This window comes from Canis lupus, chromosome 2 (assembly GCF_003254725.2).
Source record: "Canis lupus dingo isolate Sandy chromosome 2, ASM325472v2, whole genome shotgun sequence".
Classification (NCBI taxonomy): domain Eukaryota; kingdom Metazoa; phylum Chordata; class Mammalia; order Carnivora; family Canidae; genus Canis; species Canis lupus.
Window position 1 is genome coordinate 14,414,588 of NC_064244.1, and position 23,664 is coordinate 14,438,251.

The window sequence follows — 23,664 nt, forward strand, 5'->3', positions numbered from 1 at the left end:
CCCCGCCCTGGCCCGGCCCGGGGACGCGCCCGCGCCCGCGCCCGCGCCCGCGCCCGCGCCCGCGCCCGCGCCCGGCGGCTTCGGGGCTCCCGGGGCTCCCGGGGCCCTAGCTGGGCTCCAGCCGCGCCGCCCGGGGCCCGCAGGGGCGCCGCTTACCCGTGAGACCCGGGGTGGCCGCTCCGAGTTTGAACCGTTTGCGGGATAAAGCCCACCAACGCGTGCGAACGTTGCAGTCCCTAGCGCTCCGGACAGGTTGTCTAGGAGACCGTGGAAAAGTCTCGTCACACACACACATACGCCACCCCCGGCCAGGGAGGCCTCCGGACTGGGGACCGTGCCCCGTGTCACTTCTCACCCTTTACACTTGAGCCAATCACAGTCCTCCGAGGTTTGTTAAAACACGGGTGGCTCTTGCCTCCCCAGCCTCCCCTTCCCCCTCCTCCTCCCCTTTTCTGATTCTTTAAATCTAATAAGGGCCCCAGAATTTGCGTTTCTTACAAGTTCCCAGGGGATGCTGAGGCCGTTGTGAACGTCAGATCGGTTCAGGCTTGTGAAGTAACCTGGCAATCTGCGAGGCAGAAGGTACATTTATACTTGTTAAATCCACTTGTGCTATTTATCTGTTCACGTTTCATGGCTTTCCAACCCCGGCTGCTTTTCTCAATTTTCCTCTTGACTATGCACCAAGCTTTTGTGTATACCGGCCCGCATCAGAAAAGCAACAGGTGAGTATATTAGTTTGCTAGGGCTGCCTTAACAAAGTACCACAGTCCTGGTGGCCTTAACAACAGAAATTTATTTTCTCACAGTTCTGGAGTCTAGAAGCCTAAAATCAAGGTGTCAGCATGATTATTTCTTCTGCGGCCCCTCTCTTTGGCTTGTAGATGGCCATCATCCCTTATAAAGACACCGCTTATGTTGGATTTTAGGGCCCGCCTATAAGACCTCGTTTTAATTTGATTTCTTCCTTTAAGATCCTATCTTTGAGCACAGTCGCATTCTGACATGCTGTAAGTCAGGACTTCAACAGATGAATACAGCTCAGCCCGTAACTGCGCTTCACTGCCTCTAAGAACCTAGAACAGACCCTGAACTCTACCTTCCCACCCCTATGCCTTCTGTAGACTCACATACGATGGCCAAGTGCTGTGCTTCACAGCTGGAAGAGCTTAAAACCTAGTAAAGAAAACACCCTCTCAATTGAGTGTATATGTTCCTCTAAAAGACAACATCCAGTGTGTGAAATGAATACTGGGAATCTGTCAGGAATCTGGGACCTCCTACCCAGCAAACATTTCAGAATGAGCTTTTTGTGAATGACTACCTAGCTGTGACCTCTACCTGGCACCTGTGTCATCTCCAGAAGTCTCCAGAAGGAAGGACTGTATCAAATAAATACACTAAAGACTCTTCATTCCTCCTGCTATCCGTGAGAGCTCCACACTTACCCGAGTCATGAGAATGCCTGATCTCCAGCAAAATAGTAATTGTCCTAAATTTGGGGCCTCATCCCCAGTCTTCCGATTCTGTCCTAGTTCATATATTTTGCCTTGTAGCTTTCTTTGTCTAACAAGCCAGATCAGACTTTTCCCCAAGCCCTGGATCCAAATGGCTATTAGATCACCATAGTTTCAAATTCACTATATCCATCATTGAACCCTTCCCCTCAACCATGTCTCCACCTGCTGCATTCTCCATCTGAGTGGATGGCCCAAACACCACTCTAGTTATGCCAGCCAGGAATCTGGGAGCCATCTAGAATGTGACCTACTTTAATCTACCTGCTACTGTGTCCTTAATGTTCCTCAGAGGCCTCCCCTCTTCATTCCCACCACCATTACCTCAGCCAAGGCCCTTTGAACTATTTATCCTCTGGTGTTTGATACCAGACTCCTAACTAGACCCTCTGTTCCAGTGTGGCTTCTTGGCCAGCATCCTCTACACTGCTTCTCCAAGCATCTTTCAAAAACAAACCTGGTTATCCTCTGTCCTTCTAAAACCTCTCAGGAGAAAATTCAAGCTTCTTTGCTCACCTCCCTCCAGAGGCTCACTTTTGATCATTTCCCCATCCATATTCTTCCCTATAGTCAGGGACCACTCAAGAGCCTCCATACTTTCTGAACACAAATACTCATAACTTTCTTGGTCTAGAGAGAAGGAGTCATCCATCCCTTTCTGAATTAGGGACCCCCTTGCTTCTTTCAAAGCACTCCATGTGGGTCTCAGGCATAGCTGTTAGAACACTGGGGCAAGATTACTAGGTCACTTTTCTGTGTCCTCCATGAAGCCATGAGCTCCTGAAGGACGAAAACGTCATCCATTCTTCATGTGTTTCAAGTCTAGGTTGGAGTTGATGCTTAGGGAAAAAAGTTTGCTTTAAGGAATGAATTAATTCTTAGGAATTCAGAGGATCTGGTCAAACCCAACATTTGCCTACAAGTACCTTACTTGGAGCAATCTTCAGTTTTCTGACAACACTTGCTGAACACTTTAAAAAAAAAAAAGAGTTATGCATTTATTGATGAGAGACACACAGAGAGAGGAAGAGACATAGGCAGAGGGAAATGCAGGTTCCCTGTAGGGAGCCCAGTGAAGGACTGGATCCCCAGGATCATGACCCAAGCCAAAGGGAGATGCTCAACCACTGAGCCACTCAGGTGTCCACACTTGCTGAACACTCTTAAGTCACCCCCTGTTTGAATTATAGATTCATCCTTTAGAATCTCTAACTTCTAAGCTTTCTAAATACCCAGAGTTCTCTAGAGTTTTTCAAACTGCCAGTCAGGAGATCAGTTTTTGTGGTTAAAGAGGAGTATTTTTGTTTTATGAAATCAAATCAGAGTTAAAACAGTCAACTACATCCTACATAGTAAATATTGTTTTCATGAAACTTTTGTTTTCGTTGACTGTATTTGCAAGGGGTATGTGCATGTGTGTATGTGTACAGGGCTGTTGTATCATCACATTTATTCCTCCCTTTGGGTCATGGTCAAAAACTGGCACAACAGTATCTTAGGCAGTGCTGCAGCTGTGCTCACCAGAGGACACATTTATGGAGTCGTTAGAGAGAGTGGTGTTAAGCAGAGAACATTTTCTGGAAAGTTATTCTGAACCACTCTTTTAATCAAGGAATTGGCAGAATGGAGAGTGAAACACAGTCGTCCCTCAACACATAGTAGGCGCCCCATAAATGCTTTCATTGACTGGTGTGTGCATGGAGATGGGCGAAACAGTACAAGATGTGTGTGGGAAGTTCTCCTGGCTGGAGTCTGACGGAGTACGAAGAAATGAGATCAGTGACACAGAGAAGAGGGAGAAGCCTGGTTTGTTGCCAGACATTGCTGGTGTTCCCTGAGGTTTCCAAATATGAGCAAGAAGTACGGTGACATGGGATTTCCTAACCCGGTTTCCGTCATGAATGTTCCAAAATCAAAAGTATGTTATTAACTGAGCCTTTGCTGAAATAAAAGTACCACTTTCTCTGTGCTGGAGTTGGAAATACAAGAAGCCCACAGTGATCTGTAGGGCTCAAAGCAATGTGTTCAGTTCAAGAGTCAGATTTTCTCATCTTGATAGTCCACTAGTCTGGAAAGCCTATTGCAAGAGGGGCAGAAATGAGATAGGATTATGTAACAAAGGAAAATAACAAGTGGCCCTTATAAAACTATAACCTTGAGAGTTATGCCAAGCATTTCCATCCATTTTGAATGCCTCCAACCAAGGAACCTAGATCCAGCCCACAAATATTTAGAAGGCAATGTTCTTGCTCCCAGGTCTAAAGCTTAGAATCTGTTAAAGGAGGTTGTCTTGTAAATAAAGAATAAGTATTCCTACTCTTTTTTTTTTTTTTTTTTCATTGCTTAAGTCATTCTGGCCTGGGCAGAATAGAAGAATAAAAAAATTGGGGCCAGGGGAAGATAGACAAGATTTTTAAAAAGAGAGAGAAACGGGAAACCAGAGATAGCCAAAATTACAATAAGAAAGACATTCTAGAGGACAACTTCTCTACTCTCTAGCTTCCAAGTATAAAGACACTTGGCCATGAGTGTTATTAATAGAATTATATTTTGAATTTGGAAGATGGACAAAATCTGAAAGAAATCAGACTGTGGCAAGCATGAGTTTTAACAAAACTTTAAGATGGATTCCAAATTCTATTTCTTTGGCTTTGGGGAAAAACAAACAAACAAACAAACAAACAAACCCACAATAGGATGGGTTGGGAAAAAGAAAATGTGGCTTTGAAAAATCCCTGGAGGCTGAAATATCCTTTGATATTATTTAGAACACTGGTCATGTCTCAACCAACCCTCTCAAACAACCAGAGGGATGGCAGTTGCATTTTCTCCCTGAAATACAGAGAAGATTCTTTATCTATATTTAATCCCCATTCTTTATCCTTTGAAATTTCACAGTTAGAAAAACCATAGTTAATACCTTGAAAATTAGCAGTAGTTTGGGTAGTTACTAGTAGAGGAGTATGTGACCAAATTTTCCCACAAAAGTTGAAAGTAGAGGTGGGGCAAACTCACTTAGCAAAAGCTGCTCATCTCCTTCAAAGTAGCTGCTCTAGGAGCCCATGTGGTTAGTTCCTTTGTGCTGCTGCCTTCGTGGACATGGGCAGCTCTGTTTTAAAGAGTCACATTACATTGGTAGTGAACCTTCATCCCTTGACCGCTTGGTTTTGCCTTCTCTCTGCCTTGCCTGTCGCTTCCTCCTGGCCTCCTGTCAGCTGCAGACTGCATCCCAATCTGGCGTTGCAGTTTCCTGCCTCTCCAGCCTCTGAAGGTTGCAGAGCCAGCCCAGTTGGGTGCAAAGCTGTGTTACTTTAAGCTTGTTAATTAACCTTTCTGTTCCTCAGCTTCCTCACCTACAAACTGGGGTAATAAGAGAACCCCCTTCTTAGGACCTGTTGTAAAGAACTTTGGACGATATTGCAAACACGGTAAGTGGTGCATAAATGTCAACTACTGTTCTTAGTTATTGCAAGTGAAAACTTCAGCTGTAATTCTCTTAGCTGATCACTTATTGAATGAGAACCTCTGGGGCACCTGGGTGACTCAGGGGTTGAACATCTATCTGCCTTTGACCCAGGGCGTGAGCCTGGAGTCCCGGGATCGAGTCCTACATTGGGCTGCCTGCATGGAGCCTGCTTCTCCCTCTGCCTTTATCTCTGCCTCTCTCTCTCTCTCTCTCTCTCATGAATAAATAAGGAAAATCTTTAAAAAAATAAAATAAATTGAATGAGAACCCCTTCGGACTTTGCCAGTGTCGTGGGCGGTCTGTGGACATGGGTGCGGCCCCCCCTTGCCTCTCATGACCATTTCACTTGTATGTTGCAACAGATTTTCACCGAGCTTCTCAGCCCCTGTGCCAGACAATAGGTAGAAAGTTGTAGGCTGGCATCTTTGTATTTGAGATAACAAGGAAATTATTTGCGGTCACCAACAGGTGAAGCCTGAGGATGTCAGAGTTGTATTTTGCATGCTGCCTTTCCCATCAGATTGTAAGCCCCTTGCAGGCTGACCTCCATTGCCCTGACTAAAGGGAAACTTGCTTTGTCCAGGGTTTCCTTTCTAAGTAACACCCAGGATCCCCAGAGTTGCTTAGCTAATATTCTGCTACATGCCAGGGCCTGGACCCAGGTGTGTCTCATGGTGCCTTGTGACAGCATTTAAGCAGAGGCATAAAAAGAGGTGCCAAGGGGTACCTATAAGAGATGAAGTAGTGACTGCCACATAGAAATTACCCAGTGAAGAAAGACAGGAAGAAAACCTTGAGAAGATGTTCTGCTAGCATTCCAAGGGCCTCGTTACATGAGCTGTTTGCTTCTGAGAGAAAACATTCATTTTTATGCCAGCATAAAACCACCTGACTGACCTGGAAAATACCATCTCTACTTGCTGCAGCATTGGGTCAGGTGATTGTTTCTGCCTCCACAAGACAGATGCGAGCCCTGGGGTGGTCCACTCCCTGCAACTGGTGTTCACTGCAATCATGGTGGACAGACGCCACCCCAACAGCAACCTGGGCTACTTTGAAAATTTCCTGAACTTCTCTAAAGCCTATCTGACCCAAAGCCTATATGCCACAATTCAAGCCTGTTCCTTCCAGTTCTATTTCTGGGAGAGACAGCAAACAGCTGGTTGTTGATCAGTGCTGTGGACAACAATTCTTCACGTAGCTGGAGGTCCTCCTGATTCTATTGTGTTACTGAACTGCTACAGAGAGAGCACATTTCTTATCATTCCACTCTGTTTATTAAAAACAACCCCTTTGTCTTCCTTATAAAAACTTGCCTCACTCTAAACCAGGATTTTATTTAATATGGCAGGATGAAAAACAAGTCATTCTCCCCTTCAGGATGAACTAGAACAACACAGGAAATAAAAGACTACCCATGCAGTCAGAGGCTCACAGAGCCTTTTCCTGCTGAGAATATTGATCTAAGACGTGCCTTCTGACTCGAACCTGATATGCCTTAGAGAAGATGACTTGAGAAAAGACTTAAAGAAACTAAAGTCCAGTAAATTAAAACCAATAAGCTTGCGTGGCCACGGCACAAAGTGCATTGCAAACACTCGGCCTGATCCTATGGAAATAAAAAAGCCTCTCCTATGACACTTGGACACCATCTGTGTGCAGCAGCTCAACAATTGGGAGGTTTGCAATCATGCTACATGACTGTCTCATGACCTGGTCTTGGAAACTGTAGTTAAACCCAGAGGCACATCCTTCAAGAGGGATCAGAGAGAACCAGCAGGAAATCTGCACTGAAGACCAAAATCTGGGGTTAATCATGGGTCTTAAGAATAGTGCCTTATTCCAGACAGTGTAATAGATCTTTCCTAAGAGATTAAGAGTTTCAGAATGGGCCAGCAGAATGCACATGTTGCCAGGGCTCATGGCTAAATTTGGTGGTGGTGGTGGGAGGGGGTGGCAGATGGGTGTGGTGGCAGACCTTAGACATTATGCACATATTCTGATTGTTGCCACTGCTGGTTCCTTGCCACCCATGGTGCTAGCTGTCCCAATTCTGCTCCTTCCCCACTCTGTGTGTATACCCGAATGTTCCCGATCTGAATGCACTGCCCTTCTTTCTCTAGGTCAACAGGAAGATAGCAGTATTGTTAGGTTGCTTGTGGCTAAAAGTAACAAAAAATTCTTTTCCTGTTAGCTTTAAGAGAGAGGCTTCATTATGGAAAGTCCAGAGGGTTTTAGGGTTCACTCTATCCAGTGGCTCTAGGTCTGCCTCCCTGTGGCCTTTTTTTTTTTTTTTTTGAGCTTCATCTTCAAGTTGATGGCAAGAAGATGCTCCAGCTGGTTTCAGGCCTCAGAGTTGTGCTTGACAATATCCACAAGACAAAAAAGAAGTCTATTCTAGAAGCTCTTTAAGAAGACTGAAAAGTGAGTTTCCCCTGAGCCTCCAGCAATTTAAAACCTCTGTTTGAATGCCAATGGCCTGAGTTATTTGTGCTCATTGCTAAGATAGTCACCAGCAAGAAGGGTGGAAGTGCCCTTTGACCGGTCAGGCCTGCCTGCCATGTCAAGGTTGTCAATCATATTCTCCTTGGAGCTCCATGACTCTGGGCAGGGGGAGAGAGACCTAAACAAAACTGGGGTTCTATTATAAAAAAAATAAAATCATAAGAATGCTGAACAGGCAGCTATAATGTCTACCATAGGATACATTATTATAATTTTTAATAATAGTAATAAATAAAAGCTATGATAATCACCATGCTGTCCCCAAATATTCTGCCTCCCTGCCTTCTGAGCATGGGGCCATATCACCGGATCTGGACAGTGACCTATGAACTAGAGTGGTATACTTGACTTCCGAGCCCATGCACTGAATTGTCTGTACTAGTTTCTCCTGATAGTTCTTTTCCTCTGCCCCAGGAACCAGTGACACTTCAGATAATGGTTGCCCTGACAGCCTGTGTCCTGGAGTCAGGACAGTGCAGGGCAGGGCCTCCAGGCAACTGGCAGTGGACAAGTGACATGATAAAAAAATAAAAATAAAAAATAAAAAACCTTTGATATTTGAGCTAATTTGTTACAACTGCAGAAGTCTTGTGTACTTTGTTACAATAACTAGTATCTATTCAGTGTTAACTACGTTCTAGGTATGTGTCACTAGTTCCTGTGGATATGAGACATCAGGACTGGTAGAGCCTCCATCCTTTTACCCACAACACCAAAATGACTTTATTCATAAGCATTTGTACCAACTGGCCTTTACCTAAGATGTACCTGAGTACGAATTGCCCCACCACACAATGGATAATTGCCCTAGGGATTTGGAGGCAGAGAACAAATGAGTTTTGGTGTGTGTGTGTGTATGCATAGGGGCCATTAGAAAGAGATGGAGGGGGACGGGCAGCCTGGGTGGCTCAGTGGTTTAAACGCCTGCCTTCTGCCCAGGGCGAGATCCTGGAGTCCCAGGATCGGGTCCCATGTCGGACTCCCTGCATGGAGCTGTTCCTCCCTCTGCCTGTGTCTCTGCCTCTCTCTCTCTCTCTCTCTCTCTCTCTCTCTCTCTCATTCTCTCTCTCTGTGTGTCTATCATGAATAAATAAATGAAATCTTTAAAACAAAACAGAAAGAGATTGGGAACATTCAGGTATACACATATGGTGGGACTTCAATGAGAGGACAGAGGGGCAAAAATGCTACTGGAATAAAATTATCTTTTGTTTCAGTACATCTTACCATCAATGCACTAACTGCATCATTTTATTCCAATTATCTTTTTAAGGATGTTTTTATAGCACACAGCTTGGTGATAGAGATAATGTCTTCCCTAGAACAGAGCAGATTTGCCTACCACCTTGGAAAGTGGAGACAGTATCTTTCCCTGAAGCAATGGCAGGTATATTTACAATCTAGTATAATAAAAATAATATGTCCCTCTAGCAAAGTAAATGTGTCTAGTGCCCATTATAAAAAATTCAGGTTCCCTAAGCCCAGGGTTCCTCTCCTGGAATGCAACTCCCTATATGTGTAGCTGTCATTGCCTTGTGGGAATTAACACTTGTGGTGAAAAAATTCTGATATGCTAGTTAACTGTTATTGCTATGGGTAACGCAGTGTCCTTTGTCTCTGACCCAGGAGTCTTGTGTTCCCTGGAATCACTCACGAAACTGTGGTAGGCTCGCAAATGGGGTAAATCTCATACGTGATTGTTTATGGATAGGTAACATTCCAAAGTAAGTATGTAGATAGGCATTAGAGAGAATTCTTGCTTATGGAGACTTTACCCAGAGAAAGTAATCATTTTCCAAGTAATATTCTTTATATTCCTTTCTTAAACCTTGCTGACTCAGATAATTAAAACTCCCAAGGTCAGGTATGGCCTTTGGGCTGGATTACAGATGTGCACAGCTGCTCCCACCTACTGTCACCTGCTAAAAGAACTTTTCTCTGCAATCTTGACTTCTACCTGAGAATCTAGGCAACTGGCTTCTGAAAATAAACCATACTGCTATCCTAGAGCATCACTCTCAGATTGCCCAAAAAAAGGTCTGCTTTCTGTTTTCAAATATCAGGAAAACTTGGCACTTCAAGTTTCCAAATTAAAAATTAAATCTGCTCAGTGAGAATCCTATTTGAACAGAGAGTGAAATTGATTCTAAGGGTTTGGTATAAGCTTCAACATCTAACTTATAATATGTCACCTGCCATGTCCTAATGAAACAAACTTATGATAGACAATCAGGAATCAGAGCAACAAGTTGTATAGAGCTCTTCACATCTAGTCATACATTTCCCCCCACAATTCATGTCACAAGTCATATATGGGATATGGATGCACATATATTTTTACCATTGCAGGAAATAAAGACAAGGGATGCCTGGTGGCTCAGTGGTTGAGTGTCTGCCTTTGGCTCAGGGTGTGATTCAAGGTCCTGAGATCCAGTCTCGCATTGAGTCCCAGAAGGCAGCCTACTTCTCCCTCTGCTTCTGTCCCTGCCTCTCTCTGTGTGTCTCTCATGAATAAATAAATAAAATATTTAAAAAACAAAAAAGAAACAAAGACAAATAAAACACTGTGCATGTAATTGAGACCTCCAGGCAATAATCTTTAGATCTATCCAAGTCACTGAGTCAGACTTCAATGATTTTTTTTTTTTTAATGAATCTTCATTGTTTCAAACTGTCAACCATATCTTATCTGGATCTATGAGATTCAGGGGAAAATTTTCTCTCAGAGTAAAAATGAATCATCAATATGGCATTTCTGCAAAGATCTCTACCCATTTACTTTCAGGTATTAAGTTTATTTATTCATTACTGCAATCTTAATAATTTACTGAAGGCTTCCTAATGTGCTAGGCTAAAACAGATACAAACCCTGCTCTTAGAAATGTTCACACAAAAAGGGTTTAATTTTGAAATATGTTAATGCTATGAAGAAAAAGTAAATACTGCTTTGAAAACTTATAGTAGGATCCCCAACCACTTCCAGGTGGCTCAAGGAAGGCTTTCCCAAAGATAGGCATCAGAGCTGAGATCTCAAGGTTTTAAAGGAATTTACTGCACAAAGAAATTGGGGATGGAATAATGATGATGAGGAAGGTTAGAAGATTATTCCAGGCTAACATAACAGTAATGTTCAAAGGTCTCGTGGCAGATGAATACTTGCTACTTTCAGGCCAATGAAAAAAGGTCAAGTCCAAAATTTGTGACAATTTGAGCTATAAAATAAATAATAATAGCAGCAGATTATAACTTATAGAATAAAATACGTATCCATCAGTCCAAAGTGATAATCAACAATTGAATAAATAAACAGGGGAGGAAAGCTCTTCCTTACAGTAGAATCCCAACTAATAAATTAAAATGGATGATGGAAATAGAAAGTCACCTTTGCAAAACAGCACAATAATAATGGTCACGTGAAGGAATTATCAACTGATGATAAAATTGGTAAGTAAAAGTATAATAAGAAACAATATTTACATACATTCAAAATTTCTCTTTTCTTCACCCTCCCTCCCTCCTTCCAATTAAAAGTAACTTTACAATAATGAAACTTGGCTGATACCATCTGAACAAGGGCTCAAAGGTAAGTTAACATCACCAATAATGAGACATTGACATCACATGCCTCCTGATATAATACACTGAAAAGAATGCAACATCACCTCTGTGATAATCTTGCCAAATTATGTATAATCTGAATTTAACATGAGAAAACATCAGACAAACCCATATTGAGGATTATGGTACTAGATAACTGCCCTGCGTTCTTCAAGACTGTAAAAGTCATAACTAACAAAGAAAGAACAGGTCACTCCAGATAGGCGATGAAGGAGATATGACACTCGCATGCAATGAGAGGTTATTGACTGGATCCTGAACCAACTGTGGAAATCCAAGTAAGATCTGTAGATTAGTTCCTAGTATTGCATGTGAACATTAATTTCCTGTTTTTGATAATTACACTCTGGTTAGGTAAGAAGTTCACATTTAGGGAAGCTGGGTAAAGGGTACATGGGAAATCTTGGTAGTATTTTTGCACCTTTTTTTTTTTGTCTGTCTGAAATTATTTAAAAATAAAAAGTTAAAAAAAAAAGAAGGATCTAAAGGAAAAAGGGTAGGGCAGCTGGAGCATAGGAAGTGAGAAGTGGCTGTTGAGGTGGACCAGCTTGAGACTACACAGGGGTTTATTTGTAGGTGATGTTAGAGATTGAGTCTTGACTCCAAGAGTCATTGTCTGCAGTGGGGTAAATGGGTGAGAGGCAGGCTAGAATATGTGGGGGGATCAGTAACAGGACATTGCAAGCGTGTAAGAGAGAGGCTGCTGCCAGCTTGGTCTATGGTGATGACAGCAAGAATGGATGAATATGAGGAGAGTCTAGAGGTATTTAGGAAGTAGAGTCATGGAGTGATGTGGGTGTGAAGAATGACTGGGGCGTGGGTGTCAAGGATGATTGTACATTTCTGGCTTGCCCAGCCAGAAATAGAGAAGCTATTCACCAAGAGAGAGCAAACACTGAAAAAGGTAGAGATGTCATGAGTTCAGCCTTGGGTATTTTCAGTTTGAGTTCCCGTTGGTGGACCCAACATTGATGTCAGGAAAGGCAGTTGGATTTTAGGGGAATGGAGTTCAGAGGCAAAGTCTGAGATGGAGATAAATGATGACCGTTGAAGCAACCTGTCCCTGGAATAGTGGGGGAGAAACAGGCAAACAAGATAGTTGTGATTTATCATAGAAAGTACAAAGCTTGAGTTATGATTAAAGTTCTATGTGAGCAGAAAAGAGGGGCAGCCACTAATGTGGGGAACGGAGAATGGGTTTTATAGAGGAAGTGCTGTTGAGATGAGCTTAGAAGGATGAACAGGAGTTCATTAGGCTAGTGCAGAGGAATTTTGGGACAATCTGCATGAATAGTCCTATATTTATTTAACTGATAAGCAAGTCAGCCTGACAGGTCCTGCTAATAGGCAGTAGCTGTTAGTCAACTATGTGGGTGCTATAATGCAGAAAGAAGGCAGTACATTTTCTGTGCTCCAACTGATCTTTCTTTGCCAAAATATTGGGCATATTTTGAACTTTATTTGTAATGTATGAATGTTCCAGAGTTTTTCTTATTTCTCACCTACAATGCTCCTCTCTTCAAGAGTCCCCCCAAACTACAGAGCACTATAGACTGTTTCCAAGGTGATTAATCACTCATTCAAGTGTTAACTTTTGATAACGACCTACTTAGGCTATGGCCCTTGGGGCATTTCCATGGCAATAAGGGGTTGAAGCACTCTCACCAGAACTTGTTGCAAACTATAGGACTTTAGTTTTATAGCAGGCATTACATACAGGTTCAGACTTTTCTTCAGAGCCCCACTCTAAGTACCCATAGTGCAAATGACCCCATGTCATTTAGAGCTATTTCCCACCCCCACATATCTTCCCATCAATAACTTGGCTCAAGATCACAGTGGTTATCAAAGTGGGAATAGAAGAGAGGATACATGCCTGTAGATTGAGTATCTAAAAGCTTCTAGTGATTCTGGAAAATTGCCAAGAGAAATCTGAGAAGCTTAGGGGAAGAACTTTTTCTTTTTCCCCCAGGTTTGTGAGCCACTGCCCAAGAACCCTTGATTCTTTTTCGCACAGAGTCAGGATTACTGAATTTGGCACTCAATGAGCCAAATGACCGAATGGAGAGAAGTACTATGTACCTGGATTGGAAAATATTGTTTTCATGTTAGTTTTTCTCAAATTGATCTATAGAATGAATGTAATCCCAATAAAAATTCTAGCAGATTTTAAAAATATATAAATTGACAAGCTGATTCTAACATTTAGATAGAAATGTAAAAGATATGTAATACCTAAACAATTTTAAAAGAGAAGAGCAAAGTTGGAGGACTTATACTAATTTCAAGATTTACCTTCAAACAATAGGAATCAAAACAAGTCGGTATTGGTGTATGAATAGACATCTAGATTGAAGAATCAGAATAGAATCCAGAAGTAGATCCACACACACAATTGATTTTTGACAAAAATGCCAACGTAATTTAATGGGGGAAGCGGTAATCTTTTCACGGTTCCAGTCATATATACATATTTGAAATACATATGACAATGTGCTTATAGCAGAATGCTTAAGAACTCTTCAAACGTATTGATAGGAAAGAATCCAATAAAAAAAATTTGAAGACACATTTCATACAGGAATGGCCAATTAGCACATGAAAAGATGTTCGTTATCATTAATTATCAGGGAAATGCAAATTAAAAGCCAAGGAGAAACTACTACACACCTATTAGAAAATCTAAAATTAAAAAGACACACCAAATTGGAAGCCAATGTTGGCAAGGATGTGGAACAATGGAACTCTCATACAATCCTGGTGGGAAAGAAAATTGTGCAACCACTATGGAAAAGAGTTTGGCAGTTTCTTATAAAAACACACTTTAAAGGATAACACCCAGAAATCCTATTCCTAATATTTACCCAAGAGAAATGAAAACATATGTCCACAGAAAGACGTGTAGACAAATGTTCATAGAAGCTTAATTCATAACAGTTAAAAAGTGGAAACAACCTTAATTTCATCCATAGGTGAATAAACACACTGACGTATATTCATGCACTGAAATGCTAGTCAGCCATAAAAACAGAATGAACTACTGCGATATACAATGACGCGGCTGGATCTCAAAAACATGCTGAGTGAAAGAAGCCTGACACAGAAAGAGTACGTACTGTATGATTCCATTTTTATGAAATTCCAGAAGAGACAAATCTAATCTACAGTGACAGAAAGCAGATCAGTGGTTGCTTGGAGCTGGGGGTGGAAGAATTGACTGGGAAGCAACACAAGGGAATTTTCTGAGGTGAAGCAAATGTTCTGCATCTTGATTATAGTGCTGGTTACTTGGGTGTATAAACTTGTCAGAACTCATCAAAATGTACATTTTAAATAGTTACATTTACTGAATTAAAATTATACTTCAACAAAGTTGACTTAACAGAAAAAAACATTTAGTGAATAGAAAATACTATGCTACACAAATATCAAACTGTGAGAAGACTACATATAGACAGGGAGAGAGGAACTCCTGGGAACCTCAGCCTGTAAAAGGTGCTCACCATCATGATGACCCCAAGTTCTTCTGAGAGCTGCCTTATGCCTGGTGTTCAGCGTCTTGGCCACCATGAGGCACCATTGTTTGTGCTGAGTCATGGGATGCCCTGAGAATTCTGTTTTGGCCCTTGGTTGAAGGACCTTGTCCCCTCCTGCTAGCTCTGGTCTGCTACCTGACTTTGTAGTCTGCTCTCTTCTTCTGTCTTCCCAGAGCTCCCAGGGTGTGGAGAAACTCATGCTTGCCCAGCCAACTCTCACCTGGGCCGAGGTCTTTTAAAAGTTCACAGAGAGGCAATGTCACTACTTTTGCCCTCATTGGCCCCTTTTTTCTCTTCTCACTATTTTGTCCGTCAAGGCCCCCAAATCACACCCTATTTCTATTGGGTTCTGCTAGAATCTCTCTGTCTTTTCAGGGCTTAGCTCCCATCCCTTGATTCCATGTCTCAATAGCAAATAGCACATAGCACAGGAGAAAATTCTGAACTTTCCCTTTGATTTCAGAGTGACATGGGGCCCAGGAAAGTATGGGATAGCCTCAAATGAGACAGCAGCCACCAGGGCAATGCCTGTCATATTGAGACTTAACAGTAAAAACCTTTCTTCAAATAAGAGCCGTCAGCCATTTGCTCCAAAATAATCTTATTTAAATGTGATTACACTTTTGCTTGTTGCTTATTTCTACAGGATAGAGTTCAAACTCCTTAGCATTGCCCACCAGGCCATCATAGTCTGGTCTTTGCATAGGCGGTCCCTGCCCTCACTTGTCCCCATCTGCTTGGTAACACTTCAAACTTCAGCTGAAACAAGCCCTTGTACATGAAGTCTGACCTGCACTTCCAGGTAAGCATGAGTCAGCCCTCCTCCTCATTCAGGTCTTTACCTGTCTCTGTTATAGGACTTATCACAGGCCCACAGTGATTCAACTGTCTGACCCTCTCTCCACAGAAATGTCCGGCTTATCAAGGGCAGAAAGAGCAGTGTGGTTATTTTTGTTTAACTCCTGTGCCAAGCACTGCTCCTAACCCATAGTAAGCATTCAAATAGTTATTTTATTACCACAGTGCTTGGTGCCGTAAGAGACACAAACACTGTCTAAAATCTGGTTTCTTTCTGATGGAGCTTGTAGGCCAGCAGGAAAGCTGAACATTCACATAACTGTAATGCGAAGGAAAGTGAAATACTAGCTCAAATGTTGAAGAGGTTTGGAAGAGCAAGGGAGAAGGTTTCAGGTCAAACAATTGGCACAGATGTTTGAATTTATCTACTAATTGCTAATTTTTAGTGAGTACTTTCTCTGGGCTAAAGACCAGCTTGGGACATGCTACATTTGTTTCCTGTGGCTGCTATGACATAGAACCACAAACCGGGTGGCTAGAAATAAGAGAAATGTATTCCCTCACGGTTCCGGAGGCTCAAAGTCCAAAATTAAGGTTTCAGCAGGGCTGTGTTCCCTCTGAAGGCTTTAGGAAAAAGTCCTCTCTTGCCCCTTCCTGCTTCCAGTGGTTGCTGACAGTTCTTCACGTTCCTTGGCTTGTAGTGCTTTACTTCCATCTCTGCCTCTATCATATCCCCCTCTTCCCTGGGTGCATGCACATGCCTCTGTACGTCCTCTCCTTCTCCTACAAGGACAGCAGTTATTGGCTTTAGGGTCTGTCCTAATCTAGTACCACCTCATCCTAATTGATTGCATCTGCCAAGGCTGTAGTTCCAAATAAGGCAACATTCTGAGGTTCCAGGTGGACGTGAGCTTTGGAGGGATGCTATTTAACCTTCTATATGTGAATAATCACATTTACTCTTCACCGCAACTCTATAAAGTAAATATTATTGTAATACTCACTTTGTACATGAATAAAGTGAAGTATGGGGAACTTAAATGGTTGCCCAAGGTAACATACCAGGAATGCCAGGAATTCTGATGTTGGAGCGTTTTATCAGACGACCCACTGTAATTCACCTCTCTTAAAACTTAAGAACAAAACACAAACTTTTAAAACTGTGAAATACATCATTTATTTACAATAGTGTATGTACAGATAAAGGAGTATTAATAAAATAAATGCCTATCTATCACCCAGTTTAAGAAGTCGAACACTACCCGTCCCTTAGGCACACAGTCCTGCTCTATTCCTCTCACCCATAGGTAGGAGTCTGTGATCACTCCCTAATACATTTTCTGTACACCAACTTCCATCGCTGAATCAGCTTCCCAGGGAACCAGCCACTGAGGGTTGGCACCAAACTTTGTCCAAGAAATCACACTTTAAAGTGGGATTTTAAACAGCGATATCCAAAGCTGGGACTATATGACCATGAGGACACCATCGCTGATGGTAGGTGGGGTTGTAAAGAGTCCCAGGCACGCTGTGGTAGTGGGCCTGCTGGAGGCTGGGAGCATGCAGGATCTGTTTTAGAGTCTAGAGGATTGTGAATTAGTTAAATGTCTGGGATGAGGAAAAGATGATAGATTGAGATACTTAAATACAATATAGTAAGATACTTAAGATATATTAAGATACATGAAGTCACCACACCCCAAATCCCTGTGGCTTAATACAACGAAATTCATTTCTAGCTCACATTATGTCTCTAAACATTGGTTGGTAAATAGCAGGGGGAGGGGCACTCTATTCCACACACTGGTTCAGGGACTCAGGTAGATAGAGCCTCCTTTACCTTGTGGCATTACCATTCACAATGCAGTGTCTATGTGACTTCTGAGGCAGCACAAGAGAAGCAGAAATATGAAGTGCAGTTTCTACCTGTAATTCCATGACCATTACTTAACTGCAAGGGAAGCTAGAAAATAATCTTTCTGGTTGCTCAGGGATTGAAAAATGAAGTGGGGGGGGGGCACCCCGGTGGCTCAGTTGGTTGAGCGTCTGACTCTTGGTTTTGGCTCAGGTCATGATCTCAGGGTCATGGGATCGAGCCCCACGATGGGCTCTGTGCTTAGTGGGGAGGATGCTTGAGATTCTCTTCCTCTCCCTCTACCCTTGCCCCATTTGTGCTCATGCACATGCATTCTACCGCTCAAATAAATAATCTTTTGAAAAAGGTAAAAAGGAGCTGCCTGGGTGGCTCTGTCAGTTAAGCATCTGCTTTCAGGTCAGGTCATGATCCCAGGGTCCTGGGACTGAGCCCCACATCAGGCTCCCTGCTCGGCTGGGAGCCTGCCTCTCCCTCTCCCTCTGCCTGCCACTGCCCCTCCTTGTGCTCCTGTGTGCTGTCAAATAAGTAAATAAAATCTTAAAAAAAAAAAGGTAAAAAAAAAATGAAATGGAATACACTGAAGTATAGAATGTTATCTCTGCTACAGAAATGGATCTGGATTTTTGGCTTGGGCAATTAAGTGGATGGGGGTGCTGTTTACTACGGTAGGAAAGACAGGTTTTGTGGTGGTAGTGGTGGTGGTGGGGTGGGCTGATGAGCACAAATGGATGGCAAAACTTTCTGTAATAAATAGAAAAGTCAGAAGGACGGAAGGATTTTTGAGGACAGTAGGAAGATAGGCCCTGTTGGATAATATGGCTTATGTTCCTTTCCTTCAGACTTGGGTGCTATTTATGGTCTGTATGTTCTATAGAAAAGAGAAGTGTGGAAATTCTGAGCATGACCCAGGAATTTGCAGTGTCACTATTTCTAAAAAATGGAAGCCAATTTTTTAAAAACTATAAATGTAGTACATGCTCATTTTAAAAACTTCAACAGTAGAGAAGGATATGAAAGATGAAAAATTAAAAAAATTCCCTCATATACCCCCACTTTCTAAAGGTAACCATGGCTAATAATTTCCTATATATCCCCTGTTTGAAGATTTTGTAACTGAATAGTAGTGAATGCACAATGTTTAACTGCAGATTGTGAACAGCTGGTTGTGTGAAACTGCTTAACAAAACTAGATTTAAAAAAAAAAAAGCAATTTGCTATATATCCTGCAGAGTTTTCCATGCACTCATAAGCACTGAAAATACATATTTTAATGTTTGTATACACTATTATGAAACTTACTTTATAAATGATTATTTTTACTTATTTAATAATATGTCTTGGCATATTTTATTTCAACACATACAGACTTGCTTTATTCTTTTTAATGGCTACATAGTATCATTTTTACAGATATACTTTCTATTAATGGACATTTAAGTTATACCCAGATTTTTTTTAATTACAATGCTGCCGTGAACATTTTTTATTTGTACATTTTCGCACACTTGTGCAACCATATCTGAAGGATAAATTCTTAAAAGTGGAGTTGCAAGTCAAGTGGGTATATTTGTAAAAATAATTTTGCAGATATTACCATGCTCTCCATAAAGGTCTTCATGTTTGACTAACAATGTGTGAAAGGGATTATTTCCCTACATCCTCATCTCTCCTGGGTTTTATTAAACTTTTAAGTCTTTGTCAATCTGATATGTAAAAACAAAACAGAACAAAGTGTCTTTTTGTTTCAGTTTGCATTTCTTCCTTAAGTGTCTGCACTTCAATCTTTTAGCAAAAATAATACACAGGATGTCATTCGGAGTTCATTGCAACTACAAAAGGAGTGATTTGTTTTCAGCAGTATTTTGTGTCTTTTGACCTAATTATTTCCAGTGTCCAGAGATTTTTCATGGAATAGGTAGCTTTTGAGCAGATTCACAAAGGCAGAGTAAGAGATGGGTTACTCATAAACCAGTGTTTTGGCAAAGAACCGCTGATGCCAACATCCAGACACAACCCTGACCCTGCTGCCCTCTTACTCGGTCTGCACTGGTGCTGACTGCATGGATGTCGTCGACAGCTAGGACACTGCTCATAGTACTGACCTGGCCTTGGCACCTGAGCACAGCCAGGTTCATTGGATGCATGCTCTCCTAAAGCAGCCTGTTGTTTTCACTTTTGGGGGGCGGGGGCTGGGAGGGGCTGTTCAGAGTTTCATAAATAAGGCATGGATCACACTGAGCTCATTTTCTTTATCTCACTGCACCTGCCCCCAGAGTGATCCTGTTGAGTGCCATATTGGGTATAGAATGAGCAGATCTAGGGGAAGGGATATGTTGGGGGGAACATGAACCTGTCAATCTGTGCACAGATTTCCAATTGCTTGACATATCCGTTGGTCATCTTTGGAGGCTGCCTTTGTATCCTTGGATGTGACAGGGATTGGCACACAAAGGGCTTGCTCACCCGCATGCCTCCAACTATATTGGGACACTTTGAAGGTGGTCCCTTAGGTCAGAGCATCAAACAACAGGCATGCTTGAGTTCCTTTGTAGGTCTTAGAGACACAGTGGCTCAGCAGCAGCCTCTTCCTTCCCAGGTGCTTTTCTTGGGCCACATAGAAAAATCATGGCATAGCGGTTAATGGGCAGGCTCATGAATCTCATATGCTGGGGTCCAAATCTCAGCTCATCCAATTAATTGCTGTGTGGGTTAGAGAAACTATTCAACCTCCCTGTGCCTCAAATTTATAGATGGTAATCTTACCAAACCCAGAGGCTATGAGGCTTCCAATGAGATAATCACATACAAGATAAGTGCTTGGCCTAAGGCCCTCATTCAATAAACTTTGGCTGCTGTTATTACACCTGGCTGGTGAGACTTCACCTCTCCTGATACATAAAATCTGTACTCCATTTTCAGATTTGAGTGACACTGAATTAGTAACTCCAGGATTCATCAGACATCATTTCTCTCTCCTTTCCCACCCCCTTTGTCTTGACTCTGTCTACTCTGTCTGGTGTATTGCCTCACTCACTTTTCATGTAGAATATTCCACTTTTTTTAGCAGCAAGACTGATGAGGGAAGGTGCTAAGACTCAGATGAGTAGTATCGTGGAGTTCTCACACTGCACATGACTGCAGTCTCTCCTGCACTGCCCACCAAATGTGGTTGTGGACTAAGGAAAGCTACACTCATGAAGCAGCTCAGAGGAAATGGTATGCAGATGTGGGATCCGAGGTAGGGGAAATGCCCTGCTGTCTGGGTAGGATCAGGCTGAGATTAAGAGTTAGACTTTCCTTTAGGATCAAATATTCCCCTTTGCTTCCAAGCTCCAGTTAATTGTGTTCATGGAATTAGGGGGAGAAGGCAGAAATCAATGATGCTTTTCAGTGATTTGTGCCATGTTCCAGTCCCGAGATCATTTCTTTCCAATAGGGTGCCTTGCATCTGGTGCAGAGTCAATCCACTCCCACTCCCAGAGGCAGCAAAGGATGGAGATAACTACCATGCGTGTGGTGGCTAAATAACAAATCATAAATTCAGTGGACTTATGTAACCTGGGAATGTGACTGAGGTGAACTTTCCCAGAAGTACAGGTTCAATACCATGGAAAGTCACTTTATGCCCCAGTCTCAACTTACAGTTTAGAAAAAATAGAGAGGACAAGGAAAGTAAAGTCCACCAAAAGGCACAACAATGGGTATTTCCTGGAGAGGAAACATTCTACAGGTAAACTGGCCTGGATTCTTCAAAAAGTCAACATTCTAGGAAGAAAGGAGAGACTGTCCTAGATGGAGAGGGGCTAAAAAGACGTAAAACCCAAATGCAAGGTGACAACCTCAATTAGATCCTTCTTCAAAAAAGTAAAGGAGAACAACCATAAGGGGATATTTGGGGACAATTGGGGGCATCGAGGCAGGGGCTGATTCTTAGGGGGTACCATGGAATCCCTGTTGATGTTTCTGGGCACGATAAAGCCATTGCGGTTACCAGGAGAATGTTCTTGTTCCCAGGGAATATCTGCCAAGATAATTATGAGTCGAGCATTATGATAAATGCAGACAACTTTCCATCAATGAGAGAGAATATGAGTGAGAGAGAGTAATGAGGCACATGTGTTAACTGTTGACTCAAGGTTGTTCTAGGTTGAATCTGTGGGGAGGTTATCTGGGTATTGATAGTGGGGTTTTCTTTTCTTTTACAACTTTTCTGTAAGTATGAAAATTTTCAAAATAAAAAGTTGGGAAGAGGGGCATCTGGGTGGCTCAGTGGTTGAACGTCAGCCTTTGGCTCAGGTTGTGATCCCAGGGTCGTGGAATCGAGTCCCACATCAGGCTCCCTGCAGGCAGCCTGCTTCTCCCTCTGCCTATGTCTCTGCCTCTCTCTCTGTCTCTAATGAATAAATAAATAAAATCTAAAAAAAGAAAATGTTGGGAAGGGAAGGAGAGCCTATGAATGTAGGAACTTGCACACACTTGGTGGCTTTTGTATGATAGTATAACCATAAGTATGGGCAAGCCTCTTTCCTTGGGAAAGGAGGAGGCCTCTCATGCCCATTCCTTTTTTTTTTAATTTTTTTTTTTTTAATTTATGATAGTCACAGAGAGAGAAAGAGAGAGAGGCAGAGACATAGGCAGAGGGAGAAGCAGGCTCCATGCACCGGGAGCCCGATGTGGGATTCGATCCTGGGTCTCCAGGATCGCGCCCTGGGCCAAAGGCAGGCGCCAAACCGCTGCGCCACCCAGGGATCCCTCATGCCCATTCCTGAATTGCGAATGGTCTTGCTGTGGGCAGCCCACCCCCTGAGGTTGGACCAAGAGGATACCTTCTTGAATCAATGGCATCTCCAGACCCCTGAAACTCTGAAGGTCACCATCCAGGCTTTCTTTTCCTTCTGTCCTCATCTGGCGCATAGAATAGAAGACTAGCTTTGCCTCTCCTTTCAACATCACCATGTAGAAAACAGGATTGTGTGAGAGTTCACTGTCAAAGTTTATTTACTTTCTGTGTGGAACCTCTTCTCATTGCTCAGCCATCCTAAATTCTAACATTTATGCTTATTGCTCAGAATACAAGGTCATTTAAGAAGTAGATTGAACATTGTGTTTTTCCTATATCTTCTACTTGCACTCCAGGAGCCAGAATAGTTTTATTCAAGGAAAGAACTCTAATAGTGGGTCTTTCAGGCATAGACACAGGCTCTAAAGAGAGCTTTGGAGTAAGAAGGCCTTGTAGCAGAACAGTTCAAATCACTGGACCTTGAAGACAAATGCATTCCTTGATGAGAAATGCCCATCCGTTCTGAGTGGCAGAAATTCACACTGTGCTCTCATCAAAAGATGAATCTTTAACCAGCTATGGGAAACTTGCTTATCACAAAGCTAATAAATTTTAACTGGTGTGGGCAGCCAAACAGGTTGACAGCAGTGGAAACCAGTACCTGAGGCATCGTTTGAAGAAGAAACCAGAACCGTGATGCTCGGACATTAGCGCCTAATAAAATATTCATTAAAAGAAGGAAAGAGAGCACAGGATTGGCAACATTGAGTTTTTTCATTAAAGAAATGAATACAACCTATCATCTGCTCTTTACTATAATTTCATGAAATGAGGTATACTTTAATTCCAAATGAGGAGTAAGGGCATGATTAGAGAATAAAGGTGCCTGGGCAAGAGGGCAAAGAACCCAGATGGGCAGGAAAACCAGATAGGTGAGGGGGATCAAGGTGTTAAGACCTTCCATTAGAATGCTGTCAAAAAAAAGATGAGCTCTGGGTGTTATATACAACTGATAAATTATTGAACACTATATCTGAAACTAATAATGTATTCGATGAGGGCTAATTGAATTTAAAAACAAAACAAAAACAAAAACAAACAAACAGAAAGACTCATATAACCATACACCAAAAAATTAAGGAAGGTCATGAATTATTTAAAATTCAAAGTAATAAACAGTATTTAAAATGGGAGAAAAATAGAGCAAAAATCATCTCTAGATCAAAGCAGATGATTATTTTCAAATATGTTTCTGACATCGTCTTACATTGCTGAGACTTAATAATGAAACATTAAAGGTTTTCTCTGCATTAGCCAACAGCTATGCCACATATTTCACGATGCCAGTAACAACCCCATGTGTGTATGAAAATCAGTTTATATTTTTTAAATGCTATTTAATTCATTTAAACTTCAGAGCAGCAATATGAAGTTCTTACAGTAAATTTGATCATCCCACTTCTCACTTTACATTGGGAATCTGAAGCCCTCAAATGGATTCCTGTTGGATCAGCAAACACCCAAACATTCGTCAATAGTCAGCTGGTCAATGGGTCTGAATCTGAACT

General features: G+C 42.1%; 1 protein-coding gene and 1 long non-coding RNA gene across 3 annotated transcripts in view; one reads left to right on the forward strand and one right to left on the reverse strand.

The window, feature by feature from the left end:
- Nucleotides 1-323, reverse strand: part of SVIL (supervillin) — a 230,942-nt gene extending 230,619 nt beyond the window's left edge. The window contains exon 1 of the mRNA XM_035712993.2: nt 157-323. The gene's annotated coding sequence lies outside the window, so the exon portion shown is untranslated. The remainder of the gene's footprint in view (nt 1-156) is intronic.
- On the forward strand, nt 269-23,235 carry LOC118353903 (uncharacterized). 2 transcript variants are annotated; one of them, XR_004813456.2, is made up of 7 exons: nt 269-388; nt 502-582; nt 4,862-4,945; nt 11,020-11,071; nt 14,079-14,214; nt 15,289-15,444; nt 22,726-23,235. It is a non-coding gene; the product is annotated as an uncharacterized LOC118353903 (long non-coding RNA). The 2 variants fall into 2 exon arrangements; XR_004813457.2 differs by lacking the exons at nt 11,020-11,071; nt 14,079-14,214; nt 15,289-15,444; nt 22,726-23,235 and adding an exon at nt 6,335-10,104.
- Nucleotides 23,236-23,664: the final 429 nt, after the last annotated feature.